This window comes from Myxocyprinus asiaticus, chromosome 32 (genome assembly GCF_019703515.2).
Source record: "Myxocyprinus asiaticus isolate MX2 ecotype Aquarium Trade chromosome 32, UBuf_Myxa_2, whole genome shotgun sequence".
NCBI lineage: Eukaryota > Metazoa > Chordata > Actinopteri > Cypriniformes > Catostomidae > Myxocyprinus > Myxocyprinus asiaticus.
In genome coordinates this window covers 43,359,608-43,372,107 of record NC_059375.1, presented here as the reverse complement: position 1 = coordinate 43,372,107, position 12,500 = coordinate 43,359,608, and the positions used below count along the sequence as shown (strand labels likewise).

Genomic DNA, 12,500 nt, shown 5'->3' with positions numbered 1-12,500 from the left:
GCTATGCAAACCTTTAGTCATTGTTGTGTTTGCATGTGCAAGTAGTTCCTATGTACAATTATTATGTTTTATTTGTTTGGAGAAGCTTTTGGACACATGGAGAAGTTTTTGGACACTATGATAAATTATATTTGTAATGTTATAACTTTTGATTGCTTTGTCATATCAGCACAGAATCTTTCTCAGATATAGTTGACGTGATTGGGAACAGAACAAAAACAAGTTTTTCGAAAACACCTTATTTATATCCTGAGGTATATAAAAATATGAAAAAAAGTTTTTAAGGGTTAAAAGAACTAGTAGCATAGTAGTAAAGCAATTATATTACTGTTATTTGAGTCAAATTTGGATAATATCAATGTTTTATTTTTAAGTAATAATTGCAATTGCACTGTTACATTCGGCCTCGAAACACTCTGAAATCTTGTATGCATCTCTGTCGTATTCTTGTCTTTTCTCAGGTATATTATCTGCAAGAAGGAAGAGACTTGTAAAGGACTGGAATCAGAGGCAAAAACTTTAATCAACATCCCAAAACAAAGCGTGGAGGGACAGATCGGTGAGAAATAATAGTTAGTAGTATTCAAGCAATTCTAAACACACGTAGAAACTGATGTTCAGTGTTTGTCAGTAATTGTCATGATGCGTCTCAAATTGTTTCTGCATCAAAATAAAAGTGTCTTTATGGGTGCAGAATGTTCTAGTAGTGTGATGTGGTTAGTACTGTGTGTTCTGGCTGTGGTTGTTTGGGGTTTTATGGAAGTACATTCTGTGTGTGTGTATGTGTGTTTGTGGTGTGGTACTGTACATTCAGTGATCACAGCTGTCAACAGCACTGAGGTTTTGATCAACAGATTTCGGAGGAACCAGCCAGTCATCCACTTCCTGTCTTTTGCGCTGAATGATGGTGAGGTGCAGGATGGGTTTCTGTGCTTCAGAGAGGACGTGCTGCAGCGCTGTGGTCAGGTGTGACCGTCTGTGAAACTGAATTTCCATTTGAAGTCAACATGAAATCAAAGTGGCCTCTATTTACTTTCTAAATACATGTTCCTGATCATATTGTGCACGATTCATCAGTGCATGTTATTCCAAAGAAAAAAACAACATTTGTCTAACACAACACAATTATAGTTTGGATAATTAAATAATGATAGTTTAATGTTTATACCTCATTACCAATGAAATATCAAAGTGACAAAAGATAATCTGGTAAATGTTATTTCTTTATTTAGTGGCATTTATTTGTAATTGTATGGCATATATTACAACAAACTATTATTATAGCAATATTCAGGGTTCAACAGAAGTTAAGCTCAATCGACAGCATTTGTGGCATAATGTTAATTACCACAAAACATTTTTTTGACTCGTCCCTCCTTTTCTTTAATAATAAAAGCAAAAATCTGTGTTCCAGTGAGACACTTACAGTGGAAGTCAATGGGGCCAATTTTTGGAGGGTTTAAAGGCAGAAATGTGATGCTTATAATTTTATAAAAGCCCTTACATTAATTCTTCTGTTGAAACCATAGTTATGAGACACTTGTGAAAGCGGCACTTACCTATACATGATGAGGTAAAACCATCCAAACGCTTTGAAAACAGCAAACTTTGACTTCCTTGACATTGGTATGGTATCCATTAAGGCTACACCATTGACTGAGTTAAGTTTGATATTGCAATAAGGTCTTGCGTGATTACAAAAGCTTGAAAGGCTGCGTTTAAAAATAGACTGCAATCAGCACTTCAGTCAGTGCTGTGTAAGCAAGCGGCGCCCTCTAGCGGTCTGGACAGCATTTTCCATTATTCATTACACCACTATAGAATTTCAAAGGGCGTTTTGTTCCTCTGGTAACTTTTTGACATTTCCGTGGAATTGCCCAACATATGTTTGCATAATATGAATTTGTGATGTTTTATTATATACAGTACAAACATGTACAATGTGAGTTCTGTTGTTCTGAACTGCAAAAACAGATGTGCAAAAATGCTGTAGAAGTACAAAATGACCTCAAGTATTATGCTATGATATTTAGTTATTTTTCATTCTTTTTTTTAAATCTTTTTATCTTCTATTTATCATTCATTGTGAATTTTTTTTTTTATGTTGGCCTGTCATGTGTTCAAGAGATCCAATCCATGTTCAGTGGAAATTACTGATTGTTAGAACAAAAGCTTTTGTACCTCTTTTTACGTTTTAAAACACGTTTCCTGAGCAAAACATGGATCTGATGACAAAATAAAGTGGCAAAATATCTGCAACGGCCAAAAATGTTCATATCGGTGCATCCCTAGTCTTGTGGCTATACTTTTGAAACAGATATTTGCTTTTTTTAAAGAAAAGGAGGGACGAGTTGAAATGATTTGTTTTTTTGTGGTAATCAATTATATGCCACAAATTCTGTCGAATGAGCTTAACTTGTTTTGAAGCCGGAACATTCCTGTTATTTAATATATAATAATATGTGAGACCAGGGCTAGTTGTCACAAGGCTTAGAGTTACTGATATACAGTATATACAGTTGAAGTCAGCAGTTTACATACAACTTAGCCAAATACATTTAAACTCAGTTTTTCACAATTCCTGACATTTAATCGTAGAAAACATTCCCTGTCTTAGGTCAGTTAGGATCACTACTTTATTTTAAGAATGTGAAATGTCAGAATAATAGTAGAGAGAATTATTTATTTCAGCTTTTATTTCTTTCATCACATTCCCAGTGGGTCAGAAGTTTACATACACTTTGTTAGTATTTGGTAGCATTGCCTTTAAATTGTTTAACTTGGGTCAAATATTTTGGGTAGCCTTCCACAAACTTCTTACAATAAGTTGCTGGAATTTTGGCCCATTCCTCCAGACAGAACTGGTGTAACTGAGTCAGGTTTGTAGGCCTCCTTGCTCACACATGCTTTTTCAGTTCTGCCCACAAATTTTCTATCGGATTGAGGTCAGGGCTTTGTGATGGCCACTCCAACACCTTGACTTTGTTGTCCTTAAGCCATTTTGCCACAACTTTGGAGGTATGCTTGGGGTCATTGTCCATTTGGAAGACCCATTTGCGACCGAGCTTTAACTTCCTGTCTGATGTCTTGAGATGTTGCTTCAATATATCCACATCATTTTCCTTCCTCATGATGCCATCTATTTTGTGAAGTGCACCAGTCCCTCCTGCAGCAAAGCACCCCCACAACATGATGCTGCCACCCCCATGCTTCACATTTGGGACGGTGTTCTTCGGATTGCAAGCCTCACCCTTTTTCCTCCAAACATAACGATGGTCATTATGGCCAAACAGTTCAATGTTTGTTTCATTAGACAAGAGGACATTTCTCCAAAAAGTAAGATCTTTGTACCCATGTGCACTTGCAAACTGTAGTCTGGCTTTTTTATGGTGGTTTTGGAGCAGTGGCTTCTTCCTTGCCGAGCAGCCTTTCAGATTATGTCGATATAGGACTCGTTTTGCTGTGGATATAGATACTTGTCTACCTGTTTCCTCCAGCATCTTCACAAGGTCCTTTGCTGTTGTTCTAGGATTGATTTGCACTTTTTGCACCAAACTACGTTCATCTCTTGGAGACAGAATGCGTCTCCTTCCTGAGTGTTATGATGGCTGCGTGGTCCCATGGTGGGAATAGTACTTGTGTACTATTGTTTGTACAGATGAACGTGGTATCTTCAGGCATTTGGAAATTGCTCCCAAGGATGAATCAGACTTGTGGAGGTCCACAATATTTTTTCTGAGGTCTTGGCTGATTTCTTTTGATTTTCCCATAATGTCAAGCAAAGAGGCACTGAGTTTGAAGGTAGGCCTTAAAATACATCCACAGATACACCTCCAATTCAGTACACCTCCTATCAGAAGCTAATTGGCTAATTGTCTAAAATCTTGACATAATTTTCTGGAATTTTCCAAACTGCTTAAAGGCACAGTTAACTTAGTGTATGTAAACTTCTGACCCACTGGAATTGTGATTATAGTAAATTAAAAGTGAAACAATCTGTCTGTAAACAATTGTTGGAAAAATTTCTCGTGTCATGCACAAAGTAGATGTCCTAAACGACTTTCCAAAACTATAGTTTGCTAATATTAAATCTGTGGAGTGATTAAAAAATGAGTTTTAATGACTTCAACCAAAGTGTATGTAAACTTTACCGAAAGGGTTAAATGTGTTCTAAGGACAAACATACTTTTAATAATAGTTAGGTCGAAGCATGTTGTCACATTTTCACATGTCTTAAATGTGAAAAATGTATTCAATCAAACTCAGTTACAGTATTTGTGTGTCAAAACAATTTTTAAACATTTTTGTATGTTACCTTTTCCATTCATAATTCATGCTTATAAATTAACATTTAGCTAAGAAGCCTGTAATAGTCTGTTTAATGCAGTTGTAGATTTAAAGAGAGGTGTAGATTTTGTTTTAGTGGTTGTGATGGAAGACCATGCCCCCCCAATGTTCACATAAATCCTACACCACTGGTTCCATTGTGACAATGTGCCCTACCATTGGGGCAAGTTGTCCCATGAGGCCAACATGTGATCAATCGACTGTATATTTTTTCCTGTGCAAAAACAGTGAAAATGTTCTGTAGGTTTTTTGTAGCCAAGACTTCAAGGTATGTGTCAATGCAGAGAATGACTTTCTAAAATACACCTACCCTGAGAAATATCCACTGAAGTAAAAAGTGTGACCACTAGTCCCACAGCTAAACTTCACCTCACTATTGGCACTTTGGCCCTGCTGAACGAACAGGAAGTGACACGAGCAAGTGAACTTCTTCAGCAGTGTCAAGATGTTATCAGGTCTGTGTTTTTATGCGAACTAATGCTTATTTTTAAAGAGACAGTACATACACATGCATCCATTACTGATGATGGCATAATGGTAAAAGCTTTGATTCAACATCACTTTATGTTCATTTCACTACAGTTTGACCAACCTCTCATGAGTGAATATTTAGAGAGCAGTGAGCAATCTTTACATCAGACTAATGTTTGTTCTGAGAGATTGTGGTGATCTGTCTCTGCAGAGATATAACTGAAGGAAAGGTTCTTCCAATAGAAGTCAGAGGAATTGAATATATGAATGATGACCCATCGATGGTGGACGTTCTGTATGCCAAAGTCGCCCCTCAAGACGGCACTGACAAGTAAGATTTGATTCATTACCTGTCAGATACACATAGCAGCATCACATTTCAGAGCTTCACAACATTAGTGTTATTCCATGTCAAATCAACCACATTTCGGAAACTTCCCTGCCTAAAATGATTTATTTTGTTGATACATTTTCTGCAGAAAAATAAACGTAAATGGTGATGAAAGCCAAATATTAAATGACATTATTGTATCTATGTGATGAAATAAATGTAAATTTCTTGTTTCAACATTATTTTTTACTTCAGACCTTTTTGTTTGGTTGGACAAGAAAAACTAGCTTCATACCATGTGACATTTGGTTTTTGACTATTGAAACAATTTACTCATATAGCCATATTGAGAGCCCCATATCTCTGGGATTGAACCATATAGGGTCTTAAAAATAAAGATACAAAAAGAAATGTTTGTTTTGAACCAGAACCTAAAAGGATATTAATATATCTTTAATACTTCTGGAGTTATAGACACTCCAACTTTGGACAAATGACACAAAAAAAGTGTTTTTTCCCATTTTTGGACTCGCTCCATTGGCATATAATGCAAAAAGAGGTGCTGAAGTCAACTGATATTAGTAATAAATCTACTGATCTATGTGTACAAATAAAATCATGACACTGACACCTTTAAAAGGTTACTTTTTTGACATGTAGTTTTACTTCAAAATCATAGGCGAATATAGTCATTTTGACCCCCCTCTACAAAATAATGAATTATTCAGTAAATATTGATTTGTGCATTGTTCGTTTTAGTCTTTGTTTTAGACTCACACTCGTATTGTTCGCAGTCAATGTCACTTTCTCCTAATGGGATGGTTTCACCTACACACACCAAAAGACTCTGATAAATGAGTCTCTTTCTTTGTTTTCAACAGGATACAATTTATTAATCAGTTGCCTTGTTATACATCATGCATTGTGAATATAAATATGAATAATATATATTGTATTTGAATCTTGGGGATGTTTTTCTGTTTAGACATGGGTACAGCTACTGTAACATGACACTAATTTAGATTATAAACCCAGAAGTGGCACCTTTTGCTCTGTAAACAATAAGATGGGGTTTCTGACTTCTTAAAAATGTATTAATGTTAGTAATAGACTAATATATTGGACAGGGCAAATAAATGGCCAATTTTGGGTGGGTCACTTCTGTCGGTGACCAGCAGGTGGCACTATACCATAAAAAAAAATATGGCTGTTTGATGCTTTAACTTGGCATGACAACACAGATGTTCATTCCAGAAAGAGAACAAATCACTCTTCAGGTTAATGTCAATGAACTGTCTGTAAGAAATGTGTATTGAGCTGTGCTTCATTAATCTTTCAATTTTCATCACTGAAAATCTGAACATGCCAAACATTTAAACACTGGCTCTGGAAGAGGGATTTATACGTGAATGGAATGAACTGAGCTTAGCATGCACACTTTGAATTTACTGAATGGAGAGTAGAGGGGAAGATTTTCAGTAAATAATGGCTACAATTTGGGTCTATTCTTATCTCAAAGTTATCAAATGACTTCAGAAGACTTGGAATATAGCACACAAGTCATTTAAACTACTTTAATGATTCTTTTAAGGTGCTACTTTGCCCTTTTTGGGCTTGAGCGATGTAGTCACTATGAACTTGGATGGAAAAGATCTGCGTAAAGATTCAAAAAATCTCCACAGAAGAGAGAAAGTCATACAGGTTTGGAACAGCATGAGGGTGAGTAAATGATTACAGTATTTTCATATTTGGGCGAACTTTATGCCTTTAATGGCTGTAGAGCTGTAAAGCAGTGACGTCAATTTGTAGGCAAACATGGAATGATAATTAACGTGTTAAATATGTTATGTGGTGGACGTTATTTATAGAGAATTTCATGTTTTTGTATAGAACATAAATCATACACAGTCAAATCTCAATCAAAGTCTTAAAAATGCATGTTGCTAACCCATCACCAAATAAGGACTACAATAGTCGGCTATTTTGTAACGCGTGTAGCTCATATGCTGATGGGAGTTGTAGTCCTTAATTACCATTGTGACAAAAACATGCATTTTTAGAAAACATGGTAGCTTCAAAATTAACGAGCTGTGTGTATTTTATGTTCTAGAACAAAACATGAAAGTCTCTTCAAGTACATTTTTATTTTTTTTACCACTGGCCTTAATTTACTCATACAGTATTAAAACCTATAGGAAATTCTTGAGGGAACCCATGTCTTGAAAATGCTCATTGTGTTCCAGGTTTTTGGACTACAACCTGAACATCTCTATAGAATGGATGCATTAAATGTTTGTTAAATATTATCAAATGCATTTGAGGCAGTTCTGAAAAAATGAACACACAGGCACGATTAGCATGCAGTGAGAACCGCAAGTCATGCTGGATTTGCACCCAAAATGCTTCTCTTTCAAACTCTCCTCTCATGGGTGAGAGTTGGTTTTTCAGGCATATGTTAAACCTCTCTCTCTCTCTCTCTCTCTCTCTCTCACACTCTCTCTCTCTCTCTCTGTGTGTGTGTGTGTGTGTGTTAAAGGTCAGGATGAAGTCTTTGAGTGTCTCCTGAGAAGATGAGACTCCCGTCCAACACAGATCGCAACTGCAGCAACACACTCTCTTTCTCACTATCTCTCTCTCTCTTTCTCTCTAAACACAGATGCTCATTTGTAAGTTAATTAGATTCAAGCTGTGATCTTCTCAACTCGTCTAAGAGAGAATTGAATGCACAGAGGCTTATGGAAATGAAAGTGTGCATAAGTCACCCTTTTAAAATGCTGTTTGATATTTCAGGTGTTTGGAAATAGTTTGGCCAAAAAGCGTTGCCATTTGACAGGATGTAATTAGTGTCTGATTATAAACAGACTGAATATGTTCATTCTCAGAACTGAAAAAGACACAACCACATCACTTTAACACTTTAAGCTCGGATGGGCTAGTGAGAAAAATAAATTGCCAAAATATTAATAACTACAGTCTTGACCAACACAAAATAGGTATCGTTTGAAAGCTTAGAAGCTCTACTTTCCAATGCATGTAGACATTATGACCAAAACTGAACAAGTGCTTTGAAATTTGAAGACAAAACAGAAGTGTTCCGTTTTGATAATTTATAGCAAATTTTGCACTTTTTGGTTATCTTTCAAATGAGCCCAAACACAAGGTAATCGGATAAATAGATCATTAGATAATCCACATGAAGCACAGTGTTACATATGGCCACCAGGAGATGGCGCCAAATACATGCCACAGACTCAATGATGACTCAAATGACACAGAATGAAACTCATTCTGTGAAATCTCATTACTAAAATCATGTCTGCATGCTATGCAAACCTTTAGTCATTGTTGTGTTTGCATGTGTAATTAGTTCTTGTGTACAATTATTATGTTTTATTTGTTTGGAAAGGCTTTTGGACACATGGAGACATTTTTGTACACTTCGATAAATTATGTTTTAATGATATAACTTTTTATAATATAACGTTTTTTGTGATTTTTCAGCAGTTTCTTAGGCTGAGAGTCTCAGAATTTATCATAATGTACAGTAGATCATAAACAATTTGAAAAGTTTTGTTTAAAATGATACCAAACACTTGACCCTCCTTATTTTTTTTATTTTTTTTTTTGTCGAGTTATAAGCCTTTCATTTTGGATATGCCACTGAAACAGGAAATCTTTAAAAATACCTTCAGAGCTTAAAGGGTTAAATGACATGAGACAAAGAGTTAAAATAATCATGTCTTAACACTGCAGAAATTAATCCTTTTCTGAATCATTCATACATAAGTATGTATGAAATATTTGAATACTTAGAAAGGAATAGTTCACCAAATAATGATAATATTTCATCATTTACCCTCATGCCGTCTCAAACTCATACAACTTTCTTTCTTCTGCGGAACAAAAACAAAGAGTTTTTTTTTTATGGAGATTTAATGTTCCAAATCAATGAAAAGTGAATGGAAGTGAATTGTGACTGAGGCTAACATTGTGCCTAACATCTCCTCTTTTGTTCCATTTGCTGAGTGTAGTCCTCTTCCTCCTCGTCTTCCTGAAATCATTTGAGAGGCATCAGCATTCCCGTCCACTCGCTGCTGATCAAGGCATGAAAATAAGCCTAGCTGAGGGTGGCATAATGTTGATTACCACAAAAATTAATTTCGACTAGTCCCTCATTTTCTTAAAGAAAAAAAAAGAAAAAATTGTGTTACAGTGAGACACTTACACAGAAAACTTAAACAGAAAGTTGTTGTCCTAATTTTGTAAACATGTAATTCTGGTTCTGTTCACTCTACTTCACTTTGAAAAGTCTAATTTTATAACACAAAATGGCAGTAAGTACTAGAAAAATTTTTTCTTTATGACATTCCATTACAATATACAGATCTGAAATATAGGTGGCGCTCTAACACATTTTATCCCTCATAGATGTGCTCGTCCATAGACATTCAGTCTAATTTTCAGTTCAAGCAACACCCTCATTATTTCATTGAATATCTCGGCCTCTGAGTGGACTACAAGCTCAATCTAGGTGTCATTAGAAAGCTGAGATCCTCCCTTTGCAATGATATATAACATTCAGTAGTCAAAAACATATTTTTCTGATGATTTGTTTTACATGTTTTGCCTTCTGAATGGCATATTTTGTTCTGGACATCTAAGATATAACATTAGATTATTCACACTAGCAAGGACACAGAGAAGTAAACAATGGCTCTTTTTTTAGAAAACTGACTAAGGTAAAAGCAGATATAACATTTTTAGCTATTTGGGGCTTAAAGCAGGAGTTATCGGAGCATAAATGAGATGTTTGTATTTGATGACTTACAAAAATCATATTTCACTTTGTGGTTATTTTAAAAATCTTTCAAACTGTAGTATTAGGGCAACCAAATAAACTATACAGTCACATTCCAGAGAGTGAGAGCTTTTATTTGATATATGACTCGTCCATTTAGGTGCTATGTGAAAGACTTTTTTTTCATGTAAATATTTCTACCCCATTACCTCTAGGGGGCGCTAATTTTCAACGCGAATTTGTTTAGGCCAAATTCGTGCCGAATTGAGGCAGTAATTAAAGCAAAAGGAGCCCCTACCAAGTATTGAGTACATATACAGTAAATGAACATACTTTCCAGAAGGCCAACAATTCACTAAAAATGTTTTTTTTTATTGGTCTTATGATGTATTCTAATTTTTTGAGATAGTGAATTGGTGGGTTTTTGTTAAATGTGAGCCAAAATCATCACAATTAAAAGAACCAAAGACTTAAACTACTTCAGTCTGTGTGCATTGAATTTATTTAATACACGAGTTTCCCAATTTGAGTTGAATTACTGAAATAAATGAACTTTTCCACGACATTCTAATTTATTGAGATGCACCTGTAAATGCAGAAGTGATGGGTATCTCTGAAAAGCTCAGATTCTAAACTTTCAAATGATGCCTTATATGCCTGACTTATGTATATGGAGACTTTAACGTTTTAAACATAAACTTTTTTTTTTTTAGCGCCCCCTTTAGACCCGTCGGCGGATCCATAGAGTTCGTTAACTGATTGGCCCCATTCACTTCCATTGTAAGTGTCTTACTGGAACCCAGATTTTTTCTTTTTTTTAAGAAATAATGTCTTTATTTTCTAATCTTAAATTTATTGTAAACTAAAGCAGTTGTGTTGAATTTCTCTTTTGCATTTTTCTCCATATCACGAGTTCTACGGTGTTTCATGGTTTTCATGATCTAATCTGCCACATTTATACTGAGACATATAAGCCATGTAATGTTTCTCATTCAGTTGAATAATGCCTACAGACACAGTTTATTGCACTATATAGAGGAGCGTTTGCATTCAGTGAACTCTTACATCTTCCCACTCAATAAATCAGCGTTGAATGTTGAGTTAAGGCCACAGGTTTTATTCACGCTCACTGTATTTTGTCCAACTGCAACCTCCACATTTCATTCACGAGCTGAAAATTTTTCATTTATTATCAACAGACTTTATTTATGAAGTGCAAGCAGGGCTGGTATTACAAAAAATCAAATTAAATCCAATATTTTGTTCTCAAAGATCTGTTTATCATTCACTTTCATTGCATGAAAAAAAGATACAGTGAAAGTGAATGGTGACCGAGGCTGTCGTTATACAACGTAACGATATTAATTTGAAATGGGTCAATCTTTCAAATAAATTCCTATTTACAAATGTTGCATAAATAGCTGCAATTAAAAAGAGATTAATTGACATTAATCAAGTGAAAATACACCCAGCCACGTTTTTAATGTCTTGATTAATGTTATTTGTAGGCCACATGGATTATTATTATTTTTTTCAGATTGTAAAAATGTTCTAATACATAAAGCAAATATAGAACGTTTCCCTAATGTTAGTTTATGGTTCCCATTTGGTTTTGGTCTTGAGTACCAATTCTTAACATTATAGTAATGTTTGTTTTAGGTTTCATTTTGTATAACCATGAACTAACGTTCCAATAACCCAAAACTTGTAACTACAAATTGAAAATGTTGCTGTAGGATTGGATCATGTTTATTAGTCTTGTTATCCTGTTATCAGTTCTGTCTATTCATTGGTTATCTTGTTATCAATTCAGTCTTGTCATTGGTTGTTTTGTTATCTTGTTTACCCTAGTCTGTGTATTTAAGCCATCATATTTGCCATTGTCCTTTGTCAAGGATTGTGTTAATGTAACGTTGTTTTGGTTCTCGGTGTTTTGCTTTCATAGTCATGGTTCTTGTTTTGGATACTTTCATGTTTTTAGTTAATAAACTGCATTTGGGTTCAACTTCATCTTCAGCTCGTCATCGTCTTCATTGTTCTTGTCCTGCTCGCCTGCCTACATGTTACAGAATACCTGACCGACAAAATGAACCCAGCAGTTAAACTTCTGCGGTTACGCCAGGGGAATTGTTCCGTCGAGGAATATGTGGAGGAGTTCTGGGACTTCAGTGGCACCGCCTTCAAGGATATCTTTCGGTTGGGGTTGAATGAGCCTATACGATCACTGTTACTCCGAACTACCACCATCTGGACACTGGAGAAATACATCGATTTCGCCCTTCTACTGGCTGGCTCAAGCTTCACCGTGGGAGAAGTAGCGGATGAGATGTCTGTTCCCTTGCCAGCGTTCCTGACCACGTTGGCTCCTTCCTCCAGGCCATCCACGGCTCCTTCCTTCTGGCCGTCCACGGCCAACGAGCCAGCGTTGCAACCCCCGTCCGTCCCAGAGCTAGCTTTCATGCCAGCTCCAGCCCTAGAGGAATTTTTGGGGGGGCCACTATGGCTCCAGTGGTCTCCGAGCTCCTTTCAATGGTGACCACTTTCTCCCCAGCC

At 35.9% G+C, this 12,500-nt stretch overlaps 1 pseudogene; it reads left to right on the top strand.

Annotated features, from left to right (window-relative positions):
* LOC127423228 (activating signal cointegrator 1 complex subunit 1-like) overlaps positions 1-12,500 on the top strand; it is a 31,425-nt pseudogene that overhangs the window by 15,140 nt on the left and 3,785 nt on the right.